Source organism: Gopherus evgoodei, chromosome 16 (assembly GCF_007399415.2).
Source record: "Gopherus evgoodei ecotype Sinaloan lineage chromosome 16, rGopEvg1_v1.p, whole genome shotgun sequence".
NCBI lineage: Eukaryota > Metazoa > Chordata > Testudines > Testudinidae > Gopherus > Gopherus evgoodei.
The window spans coordinates 14,793,995-14,817,140 of NC_044337.1; the positions used below are offsets into that span (position 1 = coordinate 14,793,995).

Consider the following 23,146-nt stretch of genomic DNA (forward strand, 5'->3'; position numbering starts at 1 on the left):
TGTTAGTTTTGCACCTGCTGCCTATTAATTTCGTTGGGTGACCCCTGATTCTTGTGTTATGTGAAAGGTATAATAACACTTCCCTAGTCACTTTCTCCACACTAGTCATGATTTTATTGCTCTCTGTCATATGCCCCCTTGGTCATCTTTTCCAGGCTGAACAGTCTCAATCTTTCATTTCTCCTCATACAGAAGCTGTTCCGTACCACTGCCCATTTTTGTTGCTCTTCTCTGAACCTTTTCCTATTCCAATATATCTTTTTAGAGATGGGGTGACCAGAACTGCACTCTGCATTCAAGGTGTGGACATGCCATGGATTTATATAGTGTGATTACAATATTTTCTGTCTTATTATCTATCCCCTTCCTAATGGTTCCTAACGTTCTATTTGCTTTCTTGACTGCCACTGCACGCTAAGCAGATGTTTACAGAGAATTATCCACAATGACCTCAAGATCTCTTTCTTGAGAGAGAACAGCTAATATAGACCCCATCATTTTGTAAGACTCTTTTCCAATGTGCGTTACTTTGCACTTATCAACACTGAATTTCATCTGCCATTTTGTCACCCAGTTTTGTGAGATCCATTTGTAACTCTTCGCAGTCTGCTTCGGACCTACCTATCTGGAGTAATTTTTTATTGTCTGCAATTTTTGCCACCTCGCTGTTTACTCCTTTTTCCAGATCGTTTATGAATATATTGAATAGGACTGATCCCAGTACAGATCCTTGGGGGATCCCACAATTTACCTCTCTCCATTATGAAAACTGGCCATTTATTCCTACTCTTTGTTTCCTATCTTTCAAGCAGTTGCTGATCCATGAGAGGATCATCCCTTGTATTCCATGACTGCTTATTTTGCTTCAGAGCCATTGGTGTTAGACCTGTCAAAGGCTTTCTGAAAGTCCAAGTACACTATATTGACTGATTCACTCTTGTCCATATGCTTGTTGACACTAGGGTGATCAGAGGAGAGGAAAAAAATATCGGGACGCATGCAGGGGGAGGGAGGGGGAGTCTGCTGGAGGAGCGAAATATCGGGACAAATTGCGTCCCGACTGAAGATCGGTCAGGACGCGGGACAAACACCTAAATATCGGGAGGGTCTCGATTTTATCGAGACGTCTGGTCACCCTAGTTGACACCCTCAAAGGATTCTGGTAGATTGGTGAGGCATGGTTTCCATTTACAAAAGCCATATTGAGTCTTCCCCAACACATCTTGTTCATCTCTGTGTCTGACAATTCTGTTCTTTATTATAGTTTCAACCCAATTGCCTGGTACTGAAGGTAGGCTCACCAGCCTGCAATTACCAGGATCGCCTCTGGAATCTTTTTGAAAATCAGTTGTCTTTGGATCAGAGCCCAGCATGCTGCGGACGGAGAGAAAAAGCACAGATCTGCTTTAGGCTTTTGAAGGAAAATCCCTGAAGAGACTTTTTCTTCATTCCCAGGAGGTGCCTAGTCTCCTTGGTGACAAGTAAGGCTAAGATTTTGTTGTGATTATTTTTAGTAAAAGTTACAAACAAGTCATGGGCAATAACCAAAAATTAATGGAAGCTTGTGACCTGTCCCTGACTTTTATTAAAAATAACTATGACAAAATGGGGAAGGAGGAAGGTCCAGCACCCACTGTTGGTGGGGCTCCAGGATCTGTCCCCCGGCACATGGCTGAGAGTGTGGGATCCCCCCTGCCACCAGCAGCAGCTTGGAGCTGTGGGGTCCGCCCTGGGCAATTGGGATCTGCAGGGTTCCTCCCTGCACCCCCAACAGGACTGGAATCTGTGGGCTTCCCCTGCCACCTGCGCTGGCTGGAAGCTGTGGGGTCACCCCACCACCACAGTTTGGAGCTGCGGGGGTCCCTGCTGTCCGCCGTGGCAGCTTGGGGCTATAGGGGTCGTCGTTGCCCGTGGTGGCTGGGAGCTGTGTGCAGGGGGTGGGAGGCGCTGGCTGATAGTTCCTGCTCCACCACCCAGGGCTGAAACAAAAATGTCACGGAGGTCCCTGGAAGTCATGGATTCTGTGAGTTTCATGACCTCCATGATAAAATCTTAGCCTTAGTGACAATCTATCCCAGACTGTATTGCTGTGGGCGTGATCCGCAGCTCACAGGTGTGTCAGGTGTGGGATAAGTAGGCTCCCCGCCGCTCTCCAGTGTAGATCCACAAAGCATGAAAGAGTGGGACAGGGAACTTTATCTGAGGTGTTTCCAATGACCTAGCTTCCTTTGTGTGTAGGTCAGAGGTCCAGGCTCTGTCCGAAGCAGCGAGTCGGCGTGCATCGGGACATCATGCCGTCGTACTTCGGCACAGGGCGGTTAATCAGAATTCAGTGCACTCAGCCGCCACAGAACAAAAGGACTGCAGTGCAGAGGGAAGCACTGAGAATTTCAGGGGCTTGCCTTCCAGGAGAGCTTTCACCGTCCGATACATGGTGGAGCTGTGCCAAAAATGAGCTGCAGGTTATTCAGCTAGGTACAAAGGCCTCCTATCTGTTCAGGAGCTGCGCACAAGGCTGACCTATAAAATCCCGCCATCTTACGCCATTTGTGACCTGCTCTAGGCAGCAGGGCCTGCCAAGGCATGAGTGAAGAGAGGGCTGGGCAGTGAGAAATCACTGGCTTTTACTGAGCCCTGAACGTGAGTAACAGCCACACTTGCCAGTTTTGGTGCCTAATCTGGCCCCACCCTGCACCCCGAGCCTGGTTTCAGAGGGGTTGAGTGCCCACAGCTCCCACCGACTTCAGCTGGCCCAGCACCTCCGAGCAGCAGACCCCAGCGTGTGTCCGGCAAATAATTTTGACCTAAAGAATTCGAGCTACTTAAAACTGGGTTTATGGGTTTGCAGTAAATCAGTCCCCCCTTTTCTTTGGGTGTGGAACAGTTTTGAAATTCAATATTGTTCAGCCATTTTGTGAGACTGCGCGAGGCTGCAGTGTCAGAGGAATAATATACCGTGACTTTGCAATAGCCTAGAAAAACCATTACTGGAACATGCTAGAATTTATTGTTAAATAAGATTGTCCTGTCCGTGAGGCAGGGACTGTCTGTTCTGTGTTCACACTGCACCCGGCACAAGAGACCCCTGGTCTGTGACCGGGGCTCCTATGTGCTACAGTAATAGGAATAATGATTGTGGTGCCTTTTTAGTGTTGTGTGTTTAAAATGCTTTGTATTAGTGCCCAGAGCTGGGAATAGTTGAATATAAGTGGAAGACATATGCAGGTCTATAGCCCCTTTCATATGAGGACCCTAAAGCGTATTACAGATGTGAGTGAATTAGGAGAGCATTGTTCTCAATTTACAGATGGGTAAACTGAGGCACGGACAGACTAAGAGCTTATCTATATAGTGGGGTCATGTGCGCTACACAGTGTGGTTTCTAAAGCAGACTAACATGGTCCGTGTGTACCCTGCTGGTGCACACTCAGAGTTTTCCCTAGTGTGCTTTAGCACAGTGCTGTTTGAAACACCATTATGTCATAATGCACTAGAGAACTTCGAATGCTCCCCAGCAGAGTCTACATGGACCAATTAATGCACTGTACATGAGTGTGCTTTAGACGTCACACTCCTGTAGTGCTCATGGATGCTCCATGTAGCTGTACCCCAAGTCACTTAGCACTACTCACACCTCAAGTCCAAGGCCCCCCAACTTTCTCCCTCTCCAGCCCGGTGGGCACTAGGCCAGGCTCCTGCTCCCACTGGCCCCTAGCGCCCAGCTGTTACTGAAGAGCTAAAGCAAATAGTACAGAGAGCTTAAGGGGACGGGGGGCCTGCTGAAGCACTCAATGTCGGCCAACTCTGCTCCCGCTGCAGGCAGTAGGAAAGCTTCCCTGTGCTCCAACGGGAGCAGAGATTGGCCACAACTGAGCGCTTTTGAGAGTCCAACCCTTGAAGTGGTCTGAGCCCACCCAACCTACCAGCTTTTTATATTGGCGTCCATCACTGTGGTGTCAGAGCCTTGACCTGGCCTGCTAATAGGTGTAATAATCGGTGTGATAGGTGCTCTTTGCTTTCTTGACTCAGAAACTCTTGAGCAAGTGGGCTGGGGTAGATGGGAGGAGCGCACCCTTAGGTTAGGGATTCTTGCTGTCTGCCTCTGTGAAAGACTGATCCCCTGGAGGTCGCCAGCTGAGCTGTCCTCACCGTGCTGGCTTTGTGCATCCCGGCATCCATCCCTAGCAGCCCTCTCTGATTGCAGCCGCTTACCTCACTGCAGCATGCCAGGCAACAGCACGGAAAGGGGAGGTGAGACTGGCCGAGCGACAGGCGGGTGGCACCGAGATGCAGTGCTCCTGCGGGTTATGCCGCAGCCCCTGGCCGCCCTTCCGAGCTGGACTCGAGCGCCTTTTCGCCCCTCACGTAGCGTGTGTCAGGAGGCATCGCCGGTGAGGGCGTGGTGGTGCCTTCTCCCCGAAGATTTCCCTCCTCCACACTTGATACAGTGACTCTGTAGCGCAGGGCACTGCAGTGGCTTCTGCCTGCCTAACCTGAGTGGGTGCAGGGTGCAGAGCAAACCGCCAGCTAGTCCTGGGGGAGGAAAACCCAGAGAAACATAAAGCCAAGCTGGGGGGGGGGAGGAGAGGAGAGACATGAGAGAGGAGGAGAGGGGGAATGAAGAGAAACCTGTCTCGCTTCCAGGCACCATCAATGGGAGGCTCTGTGGAGTTAAGGAGTCTTGTGCAACTTAGGGTGACCAGACAGCAAGTATGAAAAATCAGGATGGGGGTGTGGGGGAGTAATAGGTGCCTATATAAGATAAAGCTCCAAATATCGGGACTGTCCCTATAAAATCGGGACATCTGGTCATCCTAATTGAACTTCACTGTCACTCAGCCTCTTCCTAGCCCAATTTGTCCAGCCAAAGTGAATGGGTCCGAACTGGGTTAGCACAGCTGGGTTCTAGCCTAGGTTGTTATTCATAACAGGAAGGGGTGTCACAGGCCTCTGCATCTTGGTTACTCACTTCCCGTCCCAGCAATTGCAGGGTCTCCCTCTCCACACAGCTCTTGCTTTGGGGAAGAGAGCCACAGGGGGACCTCTTCCCTTTCCTCCGGCCCTCCTCTAAAGGAGATGTGGCAGCTTGACTGCAGTGTCTTTGGGTTCTTACAACAGCTCAACCTGCTGGGGTAGAATGTCAAAATAATCAGGGGTGGGGTGGGGAAGATTCCCCCCCCCCCCCAAAAAAAAAATAATTAAAGCGAGCACAGCTTCCTAGTCTGCTTCTCACCAGCTAACTGGCTGCGCCTGTAGCACTGCATGGGAGCTGCCAGGTTGCTGTGCGTGTCCGTGTGGCATTGAGAGCAGAGAGTCTGACACCTCGGCCATCCCCCGGAGCTGGAGGGCTGCACCTCATTTGCATCGAAATGAGTATTTTTTGTGTGTCGGAATTGAATGCACCCAGCCATGTTAGCTTGTGCTGCACTGGGCTCTCCCTTGCCTTAGCAGGAGAAGGGAAATTGCTTGTTTGCCAGCAGGAAAAAAAAATGCAGCTGATTATCTTTGCCTTCCTCCCCAGCTCTCTGAAGTGTGTGGCCATGGCCACGTTTAGGACTGTCTGTGGGTTCCATGTGGCTCTCGGGCTATGTAGAGCTACACCCTGCTGAGGGGTCCATGTACCATTCAGTGGAGGGGATCTGAGCGCATTGTTCATTTCCAGCCTTAATAATGCAGGTTCCGGCCTATTGCGGGGGGGGAGGGGGAGCGCTTAGAATAGGGCAACTCTTTGCTCTTCTAAAGCCCCTTTCAACCAAATTGCTCAAAAATCCTTTACAACCATGAGTCTTCACCACCCCCTGCTTTGAGACCAGGAACTATTAACACCCCCATTTTACAGATGGGAAAACAGTTCACTGAAGCAGTAAATTCATTGACATGGAGAGGAATAGAAGCCATGAGTCCTGATTGGCAGTTCCTGCTGTTCCAGCCACGAGAGCTTCCCCCTCTTTGTGCTTCATTGAAGAGGATCAGCAGAGCCCACTGACATGCAAATCACACGTGTGCTCAGCCTGGGTGAACCTTTCTGCACACCCAGATTGGCCAGTGAGAGAAGTAGCCAGGATCAAGAGGAACTAAGGGCTGGGAACTTCTCCCAGGGGAGAGCAGAGATCATTTACATGGAGGGCTGCCAGTTTTGGTTGGATGTATTCCTGGAGGTTTCATCACATCACAGTCTTTAATTAAAGATTAATCTTTAATTCCTAGAGACCCCAGGACAATCCTGGAGGGTTGGCAACCCTATAATAGGTTATTTCTGCAGCATACTGTGTAATGCTTGGATCGTGCTCCAAACTCTGGGCTCCCTGGAACGGGGCCAGCGGCTGGAATGAATGCGCATCTGCTATCACAACATGGCTGAAGTGACCAGTCATCTAAAATAGAACTGGATTTTGCACTTAGGAGCTTCCTGTATTGAACTGCAGAGGAAGGTCTCCCTGAGTCCCCCTCCCCTGCAATCCTTCTGGCTGGCTGTGGGCTATGCGGGTTGGGGTTGGCTCACTGATGAGAAATGGCAGATCTTCTCGCCCTTTCCCCCAGGGAAATCTCTCCCTTTCCCATTGTAATCTGAACCCTTGTGGTATGTGACAGCCTTGTTATTTCAGACTCTGCTGCTGAGGTTGTGAATGGAGCAGGAGTGTCAGTGCACATTGCTGGCAATGAAGTGTCTTCAGCCAGCCTGCCAGCCAGACGAGGCTGTGTTCTTCCTAAAGTCAGAGATTTGATTCCCAACACTATACAGAGATAATATTACTATTACAACACCCGCGGCTGCAATTAAACTGCTCCTTAGCCCGAGCCCCGTGAGCCCAAGTCAGTTGGCATCGGCCAACAGCGGGTTTTTAATTGCAGTGTAGACATACCCACGGTGGTCAGCACCAGCGGCTTCTCAAGTTGCAAGAACCCCCAAAGTAGGCAGATGTGGGATAATTTGCCCCCTCCAAGAAAGTCTTGTCTTAATCGTCATGGTTAGAAATTGGCTTAAATCGTGAAGCATGAGGATATCTGTCCCTTTGAACACTTTGTCTGAGCATTCATCATTATTGTCACTGGATATTCTTATTAGCCATAGAAATGTCCAATTCTTCTTTGAATCTTGCTACGTTCTAGTCCTCAGTTACATCAGGTGGCAATGAGTTCCACAGTCTAATGGTGCATTCTGGGAATGCATTTTACCTTTAATCAGTTTTGAATTTGTCACCTTTCGTTTTCATTGAATGTCCCCTTGTTGTTATATTGTGAGACAGAATAAGGAAGCTCCTGATCTTCTTCATATGACCTTCTTCATATCAGGGATAGGAGTGTCATGCTGTTCTCCCCTACTGTACAGAAAGCTTGTTACTACTGGTGTATTGGAACTAGAGAGGCAGTACATGTCATAATCAGAGCAGAGGTCTGGGAGTCAGGACTTCAGTGGTATGATTTTTCTGAGCTTGAAAAGCCTCCACAGCTCCCATTAAACCCAGTTGGAGCTGCAGCTGTTTGGTACCTCTGGAAATTGGGCCACAGAGCTCCATTTCCATGAGCTCACTGAGTGTTTGTGGGCAAGTCACTTCACCTCTCGTTTTGTGACTCAGTTTCCCTATCTGTAAAATGGGGACAGCCCTTCCATAAGGTTAGGCTTAATTCACATCTGTGAAGGGCTCTGCATTCCTCTGAGGATGTGCCCTGTCAGATTGCCAAGGCCTGCTATTATAATAATAAATCTTATGAATATTGCCAAGAAAACTGCACATAAAGATCCACTTGACTTGCCTCTGAGGAGAGGGTCAGAGCTTTCAGGCTTGGAAGCAACTTTTTCTCCCCCTGGAATCTCTAAATAAAACAGGTTCACTGGAGGTCAGTGGAGACGTGCCAGCGAACAAATTAAGAACTTTGGTGATTATTCTTTACCGTCCCTCGGGTACGTTGCTGGGTTGCAGGGAAGGCAGGAGGTGGAATGTCTATTTAAAACTAATCTTTTCCTAAAGCGGCCAATTCTAACGTCTCAATGTGTGCATATGTATCCAGGCTACCACTGGAGACTGTGACTAAGGGAACAGCTAATGAGTCAGTTTTTTGCCTGGATTTTACAGATATATATAATTTGCCAGGCGCATGAATGAATGGTTTGTTTCTCCCCAGTGTTACACACTTTCCCTCTTTCCTTCCTTTTGGAGCTGGGGTCCTCTCCCCAATCTGAGCTCGTAGGTGTTTGGGAGGCAGGGGTGCGGGGCGGGGGGGAAGGAATGGGAGGAGCCTAACATTGGAAGCAGTAAAGTCGAACGTTGTCTCTGTAAGAGCTGCATGACTCTCTGGGTCTTTCTGACCAAGTGTCTGAGCAAATCTAAGCAAAGGGCTCCCTGGTGCCAGCTCAGGAAGGGGAAACTAAAACTTGATATTCAAGACAGAGGCGTGGGCTACACTACGGACCTAACCGGTGGGAGGGTTTCTCCCGCCGACATAGCTACCGCCTCTTGGGGAGGTGGATTACTTACGCCAATGGGTGATGCTCTCTCCCGTCGGCGTAGGTAGCATCTTCACTAATCACTACAGCAGCACAGCTACAGCACTGTCAGTGTAGACAGGCCCCGAGATGTGTCTCTCCCTGGCCTGCTGTCCCCAGAACTGGGGAGGAGGGTACTGCTTCTGGCACTCCTCCACCAGCAGAAACCAGCTGCTTAGCTGGCTTCCAAAGCTTCTCTGGGTGCAGGGGAATCCCTAGAAAGGGCAGAACTGGCATAGCTTGTTCTGTGCCACCCCTGCCAGGCAGCTGCCCCGACAGAAAAGCTGGCGTCTGGGGAAGGGGAGCATGGCTGGAATGCTGCCCTGCCCAGCTCATCTCCAGCTGCCAGAACAGCCCCTAGGGGACTAGGATCCCTCCTGCTGCTCTCACTTGTGCTCAAGCTCAAACCAGCTCCCAGCTGGCCACAGGGAGGGCATTAAGGCCTTGAATCCAGCGCTGAGTGGAGAGTGGTCACACCTGCGGGTCTCACCCCAGTATTTTGTAGCCGCAGCGCTGAAGAAGTTCTGGGCTTGCACGCCATTCCTATGCTAAAGTCTCTCCCGCCGGTGGCTCGGAGTCGCCGTGAGCTGTGGAACATAGGGGATGCTGCACTGGACAGACCTTTGTCCCTGAGCCAGTGCCAGTGCTCTGCTTCAGAGGATGGGGAATTGTTTCCCTTACTCCCCTGGCTAAGTGTGCTGTGCTGCGAGTAGTGGAAAATTCCTCCCCAATCTCTCTGGCTATCACCTCAGGCTGACACAGGAGACTCGATGGCAGGACTTCACTAACTCCAATAACTATAAATGGTATTAGTCATGAAATCGACCAGTCCCTTCTCCCCCGCCTTCTCCTTCCTTTGTTTTAAATCCCCTCACAGCGCTTTCACTGCGTAGCCAGAAGTAGCTTTCTGGGAGGTCTGGAGGTTCCATTCTTACATCCTCCCTGTTGGGGGATGGGGCTGCAGCTGGGGTGACCCCGAGCTGGGCTCGGCCATGCAGGGGAGTGCTGGGCCGTCCCAGCTAGGAGCCTGGCAGCAGAGTCCCAATGCACACGGCGCCTGTAGGCAATCAGTTCAGCCCTGCTCAGCCTCCGCATGGTGCCCCAGGCATTGCTGAATGGCATCATCAGGGCCTTCACTGAAGTGTTGCTGCGGGAAGGGAGAGACGTTCTTCTCCTACAGGCACATTCTGCTGCCATCCCATCTGCCACCCCGAATGGGAAGCCCCAGAAATGCCACTGCTCCCCTTTATCCTTCTTGCAAACTAGTCAGGGATTTTTTTCCCCTTTGATGAGTCAAAGCTGCTGCAATGTGAAAAACTGTAACTGGCACTTCAGCTTCCCACCTCCTCACCCCCTTCCTCTTCCTCCACCCCCCTCCCCACACGAGCCATTCAGTGCCTGACAGATCTGGGTGGCTGTGTTGCATAACGCTCATGTAATCCCTGAGCTGCTTCTCTGCTTATTCCCCTTCATCCCCCTGCTTCTCTCTGCCAAAAGTTCGCATCTGCACTTGTCACAAGGTGTCTCTTGCATGGCCAGGTGGCTGCGTTCCCTGGGCATGCCCCCCGCCCCTCCCGATTGGGGTTAAGAGCTGTGGGTTTGTGGTTGCAACCTGTGCTGGGCGAGTTGATCCGTGCACGCCAGTATCTGCTCACTAATATGGCCCACCATGGCGGAGAGGGGTTTGTAGAAGACAACAGCGCAGACCAGCTGGCTTGGGCTTTGTTTACACTGCAGTCCAGAGGTGGAATTGCAGCACATGTAGGCATACTGAGCTAGCCTGGATCAAGCCAGCTCACTATAAATAGCAGCATGGCCAGAGCAGCACACATGGCAGCATACCTGAGGATGGGTGATGCACTCAGGTGGCTCGCCCGTGCTGCCACAGCTACACCATTGTTTTTAGTGAGCTGGCTTGATCCAAGTCGGCTCGGGTACGTCTGCATGTCCTGCGCTTGTATCTCCCGCTCGCAGTGCAGGCAGACCCCTAGAGGCAATGCAGTCTAGTGGGCTGTGTCTGTGGCAGGATGTTTTTGCTGAAATTACCCTTTCAGGTCAGGGACATCGCTGGACCAAGCTCTGCCCTCAGATGCACATCACGCGTCACCCCTAGTATCTCAGTCAAAGGGGTTGCGGGAGTTGATCTAAGAGCTGAGTGTGATCCATGGCAAACAGGTGCAGGACAGCTGCTGCTGTTGCAGACTGTTATGGTCTCTTGGGTACCACCCTCCCCTTATGCTACCCCCCCAGGAAACATGCTCCCATTGAAGTGGGTGTGTGGGGGGGAACGTGGTGTAGGTGACATCTTTCCTTCCAGCCTAGAACCCTGCGGTGATGGGCCGCTCCGCCTTTCCATGGGATTCACACAGGTCTGTTCTCTGCTAGCATTATCAACTGTGCTCCCCTCCCCTAAGCAGCTCAGCTATCTTAACCAGGCAGGATTCAGTCCTCATCCCAATCTGCAAGGTGGTGGCTGGGCTCCTCTCCGGCCTGCCTTCCCCAGCTCCAACTCCGTCAGTTCCCGCCGTCTGTTCCAGCTGGTTTGGCAGAACTTTTGCTACTCCTTGCTCGGATCTATTCTTTCCCCTGGGTCCAGCTCTGAGGTGCTTCTCCCTAGGCTGCTGGCTCCAGTGATCAGGGACCCTGTTTTTCTAGGACATGCTAGCCAGATGGCACATCGTTCCTTCAGGGTGTCGGTTGTTCTCTGCAGCCATCGGTCACCAAATGCTTAGCCCATGTGGAATGCTGGAGTTCAGAGAGGGACATCAAAAAGGGGGAGGAGAGTTTTGCAGTTAAAGCACGGGGCTGGGAGTCAAGAGATCTAGGATCAATTCCAGACTCTGCTACTGACTCAGCACGCAGCCCCAGGGCAAGTCACTTCACCTCTCCATGCTGCCGTTTCCCCCTCACTGGAATGGAGAGCGCACGGGCCACGTGAGACTCAATACATTTGTTTGTCAAGCACTGTGGGTGGAAGAGGGCATTGTCATGTTGTTCCTCCCAAATGCCTTCTCCAAGATGACGCCCTCAGACCCACGTCCAGACTCACAGGCGGCAGCTCTACTTCTGTCAGCCGGCCAGCGGCTCTGCTCATCAAAGGACTCAAACCTACAGAACTCCAGGAGCCTGTATTCCCCTGCTCTCTCCTCTGTGGCAGGCAAAGCTTCCAAAGCAGCCAGGAGACAGGAGTGAAGAGGGATAGCCCTTTTGGAAGGTTTGCAAGCCAGGATCTTCCCCAACCCCCTCGGTTTTACGGGTGCCATGTGCAGTGTGGATGACACGGGAAATCACCAGTCAGCCCCCCCGTAATCATGAGACTGGCTTAAAATTCAGGAGATTTGATGAAAAGAATCCATTTTATTTGCCTTCTGGTTTTGCTTTTGTTTGGAAGCTCGTTCCAAGCTTTTCTCTGCAAACATGAGGGCTGGATGTTTCCTTATTTAGAAGAGGAAAGCTGAGACTCTCATGCATGTACACGACCCCCGGTGCTGGGGATTTCAGCAAACCACAGGTGCAGGACACGGTAACCACAAAAACCCAAATTCCCATGCTCCTTGAAGCCAGTCAGAATCTTGCTCTTCCAGTGGCACTCCAGTGCTGAACGCTGAGCTTGCAAGACAGAACTCTGGGGTTCTGGTCCTTGCTCTGTGATTCTGGGCAAGTTACTTAACTTATCTGCGCCTCAGTTTACTTATCTGTAAAATAGACATACCTCCCTGCCTCGTAGGGATGTGTTGCGTCTCTCTGAGGCAAGGCATTATATAGGTACCAGGCAGTATTGTTTATTACTATGGTTTCACTGTAGCCTGTGTTTTCAGAGCAGTGGGTTGGAAAATGACTGCGAGGTTCCAGCTAATTGAGATTTCCTCCTCGGCATCTGTGCAGTGATTCTTTTGGGAGCTTTCATTCGATCTGGTTACATGGAGCGGCACTTGCTCGTGTGTTGATGAGCCATTAGGAGGCCTTGGGCATCATGTGAGCACTTAGAAGCAGCAGAGGTAAATAAGAACTCAGCCCTTACATCACGCTTTCAATCCGCAGCCCTCAACGTGATGACCAAGAGGGGGGCGAGTATCCGTAGCCCATTTTACAGATGAGCAACGGAGATCCAGAGAGCCAGAAGTGCTCAGCCTCCAGCAGCTCCCCCTGGGGCTGTTCTGAAAGGAACTGAGCACTTCTAAGAAGCTGGGGAGTGATGGGAAGTGACTTCCCTCAGATCCCACAGGAAGTCTGTGGTGGAGCCCGAAACAGATCACGGGACTCCCAAGTCCTAGTTCTGTGTCCCACCTCTGCACTTCTCTTCCCACTGCTCGGCACTTTTAAAGCACAGCATTTTAAAGGTTTAACTCTGTTCTGCAAGGCAGTACTGCCAGCCCTGAGCATTCAAAAACCACAAGGTCGACTTGAAAACTCATGAGAGTTTAATAAAAAATAATAAATTAGGCATCCTTTTGATGGGCCTTTTGGAGCCTTTAAGTATCATGTTTTCAAGCTGTTCCCTGCCAGAAGGAGGGATGGGAACTTTGTTTTTAAAATGAAAGCCAAGTCTCGCATAATCACCTGACTCCAGGAGCTGGGACTTGAAGGTAAACAGCTGATATGAAGGGATTCCTGATGAAATCATGAGAGTGGGCAACACTGGAAGAGAGGAAGGATGGCTCAGTCATTAGAGCCCTAGCCTAGCAATTGGAAGATCTGGGTTTTATTCCCTGCTCTGCTACAGACTTCCTGTGTGACCATGGCCAAGTCATTTAGCTTCAGCTACTCTTCTATACAGTGGGGATAATAGCACTGTCCTGCCTTTTGGGGGTGCTGTGAGGATAAATACATTAGGATAGTGAAGTGCTTTGACACTTACTGCTGAAAAGCACTTTGCAAGAGCTTGGTGTTATTATTTGAAGCATCTTCCCCTTCAAGGGATAGTTTTTGCTTACACAGCTGCTACCAGGCACATGGTTCCAAATGACAGCACTCACCCCTGGCCGAGCAGTGCTGAACTCCTGGGGCCAGATACCCAAAAGAGCACAGCATGCTGGGTGCTGAGCACTGTTGACACTGGTCCCAATTGCAGGTGCTGAGCATTGACAATCTGGCCCCTCTTGTGGACTGCATGTGGGTCTGTGAGCCAGGAACTCCTGAGTTCTAATCCCAGGTTGAACACAGGCTTCTCTCTGACTTTGGGCAAGTCACGTCCCTGCTCCATGCCTCAGTTTCCCCACCTGTAAAATGGAGATAATGGTTATCCACCTGCTGAACTAATGTCTATAGAGTGCTTTGAAGATTAAAAACATTCTACAGATACTGTTATCACTTGCCACCTGCTCCCTGAGATGGCCGTGTGTCATTTGGCTCACTTGCATTAAATCAGTTCTTCCCCCTGTACTTTGTACAGTTTTGAATATGCAGTTGATAAATTTGCATATGCAAAGTAGACATGCCAGTTGGTGGTCACTTTTCACTGATTCTGTTTTTAAAGGCTTATATCCCCCCCAAAAAACAGTTGCTGTGAGAACTGCTCTGTAACTCGAGTGCCTGGTAACCGGGGAGGCTACTGAAAAGCTGATTTTTGTGCTACTGCCTGCTGCGCTCTCTGCAGCAATCCCACAAGTCAGTCCATTGGCTTTCTGCAGCAGCTGGAGAGTCCCTGCAGCAGACCAGCTGCCATATTTCCAGTGCTCTTGTAACTAAACCACCGGCCTCTTGAAGTGGACATTTTTGTGCCAGTCCACGCTGAAGTTGTGCTGGCCATTCCACCCAAGAGGTTATTTTCCTTCATGGGGGGCCTGCTCGTGTGTCTTTGTCTCTCACAAGCTTGATGCACCTGCTTGATTAGCAGCAGATGATGGTTCAGGGGGTCTCAGCACTAGAGTACAGAGGCTGGCTGTGGGGTGGGCATTAGCTGTGAGCTATTGAGGCAGCGTTTCTGACTACACTTCTGGATCCTGCACCAGAATGTAACACAGGGATTCCCAACCTTTCTCATCATGTGAGGCACCTTTAATAGAGAGCTTCTCCTAGGACCCTCCTTTCCTATGTGTTGTTGTGGACTGCTTTCCCTCCCACTAAGGATCCTGGGTCCATTACAGCAGTCGCTTCCATGGAGAAGTAGCATTAGGAATGTCATGTATTTTTAGCTCCTTTTCATGCGGTTTAGCAGCTGGAAATGAGGAGGAGGAGCCGATATCATGTGATCAGCCAGCTCTTCACAGCCCACCAGCAAGGGCTTTTTGGATCGCAGTTCGGGCACCTTGGCATTAATGCTTTACAGCAGAACTGAGCTGCGTTGGCAGGTCTGCTGGGGACCCGGACCTAGAACTGCCTCGCTGAGGTCAGGCCTGGGGTGCATTGGCAGACTTGTGTGTGTGTTTGTGGGGGAGCTTGATCAGCACTTGCAAAAATCATTCCCGTCTCCTCTGATGTGTGTGGGTGTCTCTCTTTCATGAGCCGTGAAATTCATTGGCCAGCAATGCAATGGAGGCAGCAACTGTATGCACTGATATGATGCACATTCACACACATGCTAACGCACCTCCACACTGGCCCGCCCCAGCAGAAGAAAAGAAACCAGGGAGGGCAAGGCCGGATGGATTGCGGGGGGAGGGGGAATCTCTGCCAAGACTGCTCAAAAGCCTCAGCGCTGAGGAAAATGCGCGGTAAGTATGAGCTGCTTGAAAAGATCATGGAAAGCCTCAGCTCCACTTTAGCAGCCTACAGGCACCTCCCTGTGTTTCCCGACTGCCCCCAGGTTACTGTTATCTTTCCCCTCCATTGGCTGGTGGAACCAGACTTGGCAGCGTTTGGCCTGGGAGAAGGATTCCAAGGGGTGTGACCGGAGCTGGATTGTATGGCTAGTGGTGGTGGGTAGCATTAGCTGGTCTTTTGTTAATGCACAGGCTGTCAGCTGCCTTATCAACCAATTTACATCCTTGGCCAAACCTTTTCCGCTTTATCCTGAGGCCCCCTGTCCTTTATGCTAACAATCCAGAGCTTTGCAAATGCCACAACTTCTCTTCCTGTTTCCACAGGGCCTGGACAGGTGGAATCCAGGCATCAGCATCATTAAAAATTCTGATATTTTTGGAACCGCCCCAAAATGGGCTGCTTGGAGTTCGGTGCTAGAAGTGGGTGAAAGGTCAGGGGAGGCAGCAAGGTCAAGAGGAAAGAGCTCCTAAAATCTGACCTACAGTTGAATCCTGGCCCTGCCACTGACTCCCTGGATCCACCGGGCAAGTCACTGGGGGGAGGTTCAAAGGAGCCTTGGGGTGTTAGGGCTCCCATCCTCAACAAATATTTAGGCACCTAATTCCCTTTGAAACTTAATGGGAGCTGGGCATATAACTCCTGTAGGCACTTTTGATAACCCCAGACTTGACCTCTCTGTGCCTGTTTCCCTGTCAGGGGAAGAGGATAATTGATTCTTATCTTCCTTGCTAGAGAGCTATGATAGAAGATGGGACCTGCTTCAGCAAAGCACTTAAACACGTGCTGAACTTCCAGCCAACGTCACAGAAGTCGAGGACAGTGGTGGAAGTTGAGCACACAGTTAAAGTGTTCTGTGGAACCGGGTCTCGGTTCTTAGACTGTGTTGCATGCCAAGTATTTTAATGTTAATTCGTAATCATTACTTATTAACGGATCTGGGCTGATTCACAAGTCACTAAGGAGAAGAGAGGCCACCTTCCTGTTACTGAACCTGCCCCCTGGGCTGGGCAAAATGTTTGCAACCAACTTTGAAGAGCTTGAAACATGAGGCTTTCACATCTCATTTGGACTTCACACAATCTGTCCAATTTAATGAGAGCCCCCGGCAGCCTCTCACTCACCACTCCCAACACCTGCCCACACCTCCTTGGTCTGGCAGGGTGGATGCACCCTGCACTTGCAGAATAATAATAGTGATTCCTAGCTCTGAAACACCACGTCTCATCAGTAAAACTCAGAGTGCCTTACAAAGGAGAGCAGTATCTTATCCCCATTGAATAGGGGAGAAACTGAGGCACAAAGAGGGGAAGTGACTTGCCCAAGGTCACCCAGCAGGCCAGTGGAACAGCTGCGAATAGAAGCCAGATCGCCTGCTCCCCAGACCAGTGCTCTATCCACTAGCCAACATTGCCTCCCATATGTGGCTCAGCCGTGTCCCCTGGTGCATTACTGGTGGGCAGGGTTGAGAAATGGCTCCACCCACTCACCTACCCAGATGCGTGGGGTTGAGGAGGAAGGAACGCAGCAGCTGCAGGGAGGCTGATCTCCCTCTCTGGATGGAAAGGCAGTTAGGCTGGCTTAGTGTGTCTGCAGAGCTGTATCCCAGCAGACATCTGTCAGAGCTGCCCGTACCCCGTCACCGCCAATGGTGTGCGTGTAGGAGGGGAGAACGGTGCTGTCTCATCCCATCTTCGACTCCTAGGGCAGGCTGACTTCACAACGAGGGGGTGGGTCAGTGACAGAGGCAGTGTCCTGTCTGATTACGTGGAATGGAGACCACTGTGTTCTTGCATCCACACCCTTGTCCTGAAGGAATCTTGGGTCTCCCCCCCGACACACTTCTACGTTTTCCATGGGATTAAGTATCAATGAATCAGCTAGTCTGATGTTTAACCTTGCTTCAAACAGCTCCCACTGGCCCTTTCATGTGCATTTCCTTCTCACCCTGGGTTTCTCACGGCTGGGGGAGACCGGATGAAGGGTTTTAACATCCCAGGCCAAAGATACCTGTGCGTCCCACACGGACCAGACCCCCCTCTCCCGTTGTGGTCCTGGGTGCTCCATTCTTCTGCAGGTCCTGCAAAGTTCCTTCCAACGGCAAAGGGATAATAGAGGCTGCTCTCTGCAGCCGCTGAAACTGTAGCCACTTGCCTTTGTCAGAGAGGAATTCGGGCTGCGCTGCAGAGATGATTTCGGGGAATTGATTAAAGTGGCAGAGGCAAGCAGCATTTGGAGATGAGGTCACTGGTGTTTCGCCTGCAAAAGGAGTCTATTCAGACCCATTCCCAGTAACTCCACAACCAGCAGACACTTTGATCGTATTAAGCCGTTCAAACCCTGCAGCTTGCGGGTATAATCAGCTGGGTTCTTTTGGGCTCGGCTTCTTTTCGTGTTGCTATAACTTAGGCTGTTGGCTCATCTGAGCAGCAGGGCTGTGTTAGGAGCTTTGGACGCTCTCCCTTTGGTGATGACAGATATGAATGCATCTGTGACGGATGAATCCTTTCCTTTGCCCCGGGCTATGCCTAAAAATATTTGTTCCTGGTCCCTCACCTCCTTATTATTATTAATTTGTATGATGGTGGCATCTAGAGGTCCCAGCTGAGACTGGGGCCCTGTTGTGCTAGGTGCTGTGCAGACACAGAGTGGGAAACACTTCCTGCCCCAGCAAGCTTCCAATCACAGAGGGTGAAACTGAGGCACGGGGAGGGGAAATGACTTGTCCAAGGTCATCCAGCAGGTCAGTGGCAAAGCCAGGACTGGAACCCAGGTCTCCTGAGTCCCAGCCCTGCCCACAGGGCCACACTGCCTTTCCCACCTGAGGGCAGGAAGTAAACAAAGTTGCCTGCCCCTCTATCTAGGGAACTAGCTCTGTGTTGAGCAAATCTTGGAGCGTATGCATGAAGGCACGGGCTGCAGGCGAGCACAGAATCGACTGCTGGGGTCCACAGAGGAACACACGACACCGTAGCAATGTCATCATTTTACGGATCAGTCTGTCTGCGTCTCTTCTTCAGCTGCAGCACCTTGCTCCTTGTTGGCCATTGTTCTGGGCCTTGGTCCAGCCAGTGCCTAGAGCAGTAGTTCCCTGGGTCTTCCGTGAGCCTTCACTGTTCTCCTGAGAGCAAGGACATGGAGCTGCAGAAACTCCTGCCTGCTCCTGAGCTGCTGGGAGACACCAGGCAACGAGGCAGGTCACTTCACATTTCTGTGCCACCGTTTCCCCTCCTAGCCCGTGTCCAGCTATTTCGATTGCAAGTGCTTTGGGGCAAGGACTGTCTCTTACTCTGGGTAGGTGCAGTGCCTGCCTCAGTGGGATCTCTAGGTGCTACTGTGATAGAAATGATAACGGAGAGATGATTGGTTGGGACTAGTGTGCCTTAGCAAAGGGCAGTCCAAGTGACAGAAGCCCCAGTTAGCTCTAGGCTAACAGAAGGGTCCCATCCATTCCAGCTGTTGCTAGGAGGTTAGTGATGATGTCCCTTGCCTCTATTTCCTTGTAAATTGCAAACCATTTTGATAGAAGACTCCCCGCACCCGGGACTCTGGTACCGTCCCTGTGGATTCTACTGTGTTACCTGCCTTTGCCAGCCAGGCAATGCTCTGGATTGCCAGACATTCTGACTTTGCCAAGCCTTTTGTCTCATGTTGCTCTTGGAAATGTTGAAACCGCTGAACGGTTACATTCCTCCGGGGAATCAGAGAGTCCTGCCTAGAACTGCCTCGCTTTGAGCGTCGGCTTTAGTACCCAAACCACAATGAAATTATGGTGCTGGTGCCCGGGGGTCGGTGGTTTCTGAAAACGGACAGAACTTTGCTTAGCAGAGATGAGCACAGTGTAGAAGATACATGGGACTTTGGACAGAAAAGGATCATCCATATTCACAAAAAATCGCCCCATTGTTTTGTTGTATCTTTATTTGTGGTAATGCACACAGTGAAATCACGGTAATGCTTGAAATGACCAATGAACAGCTTGACTGCATGTAATCAATACCTGGATTCAAGTGAACAGTGGCTGAGACGGGGAAGGGAGCTCCCAAATTGTAATCCCTGCCTTTATCTTGATTTGCTGTGACCTTGAGAGGGTCCCGTCACCCTTGTGTGCCTCAGTTTCCCCACTGATGGCATTTTCAGGTTGTATGGTCTTGTCATTACAGTGGAGGAAGTTTCCAGCATCAGCATCAAGGTTTTTGATCATTATTGTTTTATACATTATTATTTGTATTACAGTGTCACCAGCTCAGCTCAGAGCCCCATTGTGCTAGGCTCTTCGTGCGCATAGTGAGCGATATCCCTGCCCCAAAGAGCTTACAATGTAAACAGCCTAGACAGATAAGAATGAGAGAAAGGAAAGTGCTGTTATCCCATTTTTGTGACGGGGAAACTGAGTCATCGAGAGATTAAGTAACTTGCCCAAGATCACATTGGAAGTGGCAGTGCTGGGAATTGAACCCCCATCCCACGGGACCCAGTTCAGCGCACTAAACAAGATCAGCCTTCTTCCCAAAGATTCCCACCTTGAAATCTCTTTTAGGATTCCCCCCCGATCCCAGATTTTTCAGCAATGTCTTGTTTTTTCCTGTCCGTGTCCGTGGTGACATCATGCCGTTTTGAGCAGCATCCAGTTGCACTGGGACATGTTATCCTTACCTGCAGTCTCTTAGCACAGCTATTGTTTGTTAAGTGTGTCCTGCAGGGCAAAGTGAGGATGGTGGTAGCCTACAGACCCCAGCCGCAGAACTCCCCTCTCTTTGATCTTCCCTGGTGCAGACTCTGGCTTTGTCTTTCTTTCCTAACTGCTGGCCATGGCTCTGAGCCCCATGTGCTGTGGGTAACGCTGCACCTAGAGGATCTGCATGAAAAAGCATAAAAAATGAGACTTTTATCTATCACATGGGCCTTTCGGAACCTCCCGTCTTCCTCCTTGTATGCTCTCCGCCCTACACTGGTTGCATGATAATTTCCCCAGGGAAGTGGTGGAAGCTACAGTGCTTGATGTTTCAAACTAGACTGGACAAGATCCACTCGAAATGTTCCGCAGGAGATAATCCCACACTGGCCAGGAGACGGCTGGTTATTCTCCTGCCACAGGTCTTTCCATCCCTGACTTGTGTGATAGACGCTGCCTGGTGCCTGCTATTTGGCCTGAAGGCTCAACAGTCAGCAGGTGGGCTGGGTTTTTGTGTTGTCTGTGCCTGAAGGAGGTTATCTTGGTGCTCTGGGGGTGGGTTTTCTTTGCGTTGCTCTGAGGAGCAGTGAGCAGGTGTTTGTACCCACCTGTCGTGTTATCTGGCCCTTCTGAAGCCTCATGCAGCCTGAGGCGTTACAACCTCTCGTTAAAGCAGTGCTATTTTTATAGCAAGCCACAGTGTCCTTCCAGCTGTAGGGAAGTATTAAAGTCAGAAGAACCTCCAGAGAGCTAGACAGGCACCAGGTGGTGCTCTGTAAATGGTGCATATTGTAACAAATACATAACCATCTAGGATATTATGCTGTGCGCCATGGATGCTTATAACCTCACCACAACAGAGTTCAGATTCTTCTGCTCCAAAACTTCTCTCACTTGAACTAAAAGAGAATCTCCATTAGGTGCTAGCAGTATGACGCACAACTGAGCAGTTCTGATTCCATCCAGTAGACCTGATTCCATTCAGTAGACCTGATCCTGCGAGCGGTCTGTGTGCTGATCCGTGGATGATCAGGGCTGGGATGACACATAGCTCCTAAAATCTGACCTACAATTGAATCCTGCCACACATTTGTTAAAGCCTCACGCTGTTCCTGCATGGTAGGTATTCTCCCCCTTTTACAGATGGGGAAACTGAGGCATGGAGCATTGACGGGACTTGCTTGAGGTGTCACAGCAAGGCAGTGGCAGAGCCCAGAATAGACACCAGATCTCCTGACTCGAGGCGCTGCGCTTGCTGGAGCTCAGTAGAAAGAGAACTGAGCTGCGTCGCTCTGCTGAAGTTGTTGCAAGGACCAAAGGGGAGGGCACGTTTTGAGGAGCCCTTTCAGTCATCACCCTCAGCCCACAAGCACCCATTGGCATTACAGGGAATCGGAACGTTTTACCTCCTGTTATAACACGGAAGAGTTAGTCAATATGATGTCTTCTTAGGAGAATGAAGTCTTTCATCCTTGTCAGGAGAGGGGAGTGGTCCAGTAGCTGGGGCGTAGTGTTGTGAGTCAGCAGACCTGGGGTCTGGTCTTAGACTCTGCCAAGGACTTGCTGTGATGCTTCATGCCTCAGTTTCCCCATTTTGAAAACGTGCCTCAGTTTCCCATCTTTAAAAGGAGATGATGATCCTGACCTCTTTTGTAGCTTGCCTTGAGAGGCATGGATGGAAAGCACTATTATTCAAATGTTAATCACTATGATTATTTTATGTATACTCTTAAGGAATCCTCAACCAAAATAGCCTGGAGCAGCCGTTCTGAAGATACTCTACCTTTTCATTCCACTCACAGAGCTCCTGTTAAAGTCAGTGGGAGTTCTGTGAAGGGACTGGAGGACGTCTTTGGCCTGTTTATATTCTGGTGCGGGTACAGAGACTTAAGGTAACTTTGGTGCTGTTCTGTTAGGCTGTGACTGCATTAGAAGGGCTTCAGCGGCACGACTGTAGCTGCACCGATGTAGCACTTCTTTCAGTGCGAGAAGAATTGTTCTGTTAACCTCGGAGTGTCTACACTGAGGCTTAGGTTGGTTAAACTACCTCTCTCAGGAGTGTGAATTTTCCATAACCCTGAACAGCACAGCTGGGGCAACTTCACTTTCTTGTGTTGACCAGCTCTTAGATTGTTGCCTTGAGACTTGCATGGTAACTGCCACTCGGTGAGATTACAGAGCAGCAGCGGATACCGGACGTTAGCAGTTCAGGGCCGAACCTGAGCGGATCGGTAATTGCATAATGTACTCCAATGGCAGGGCTGTGTACATGTAGCTTTAATTACTTATAGTGTTCCTGTAATGCGCGTATTCTCCTCTGTGAGGTCTCTGGACTAATGCGTTCAGCACTTTTCATCTTGCAAAGCACTTTGCAGACATTAACTTAGCTTCGCAAACCCTGCTGTGAGCCAGGAAAACATGGCTGGAACCAGTCAGCATCAAAGCAAGGATTAGCACTCAGGTGTTGCCGGTGCCCAGCCCTACGTTCAGATCACGAGAGCGGTGGGCTGCCCCCCAGCACTGAACACCAATAAAAATATTCCTTTGTCAAGCAGAAGGTTTGATCGGTGGACTAGAGCTGCTTGTAATGAGAATTTATACCTAGTTTTGGTATGGCCCTTTCTAGCTTTAGAGCTCATTGATCCATAGATTACCAGTGGGTAAACTGAGGCACAGAGCAGGCACGTGAGTTGCTAGCAGACCCAGGAATAGACTCGCACGCCCTGGCCGCTGGACTAGACTCCTTCCACGTGTCTGGAGTGGAGGTGGGCTTGTGAGCGTTCTGTAGCATGCAGAGATGGAGCAGGAGACTGGTAAGATGTGAAATACATTGCCAGTGTGGTAGGATTGTAGCATCGAGGAAGGGGATTGGCCAGTTGGGGGTGGATCCCCTTTGAACCCATTGTATTGTGCCACGTGCCAAGTGCTACCCTGGTGACTGCATGCGCAGAGGAGAATGTCAAGTGAGGTTTCTGCCAGGGCGAGCTCGCTGGCTGGAAATCCTCACAGGACTCCATCAGGAGAGTATTGGAAACCTCGAGAGATCGCCAGCCGCGCCCTGCTTCTCTTTGGTTCTTCTGGCTGCTTGCTGAGTCGGTCAGTGCTGTGGAGAGCCAAGATTCAGCCTGGCGCCAGCCTCCAAGGGGCACGTGACTGAGATACGAACGCAGAACCGTGTCTCCGCACCAACTGCTGACACCAGACGGGCGCCTCCCACAGAACACCAGTTGTCCTGTCACTGAACCACGCAGGCTGCGGAGATGCTCAGGGAACACACAAACCATTTT

General features: G+C 50.6%; 1 protein-coding gene across 2 annotated transcripts in view; it reads left to right on the plus strand.

Moving 5' to 3' along the window:
- The window catches only part of NCS1 (neuronal calcium sensor 1), a 110,493-nt gene that overhangs the window by 69,661 nt on the left and 17,686 nt on the right, over window positions 1–23,146 (plus strand). The gene's annotated exons all lie outside the window — the stretch shown is intronic.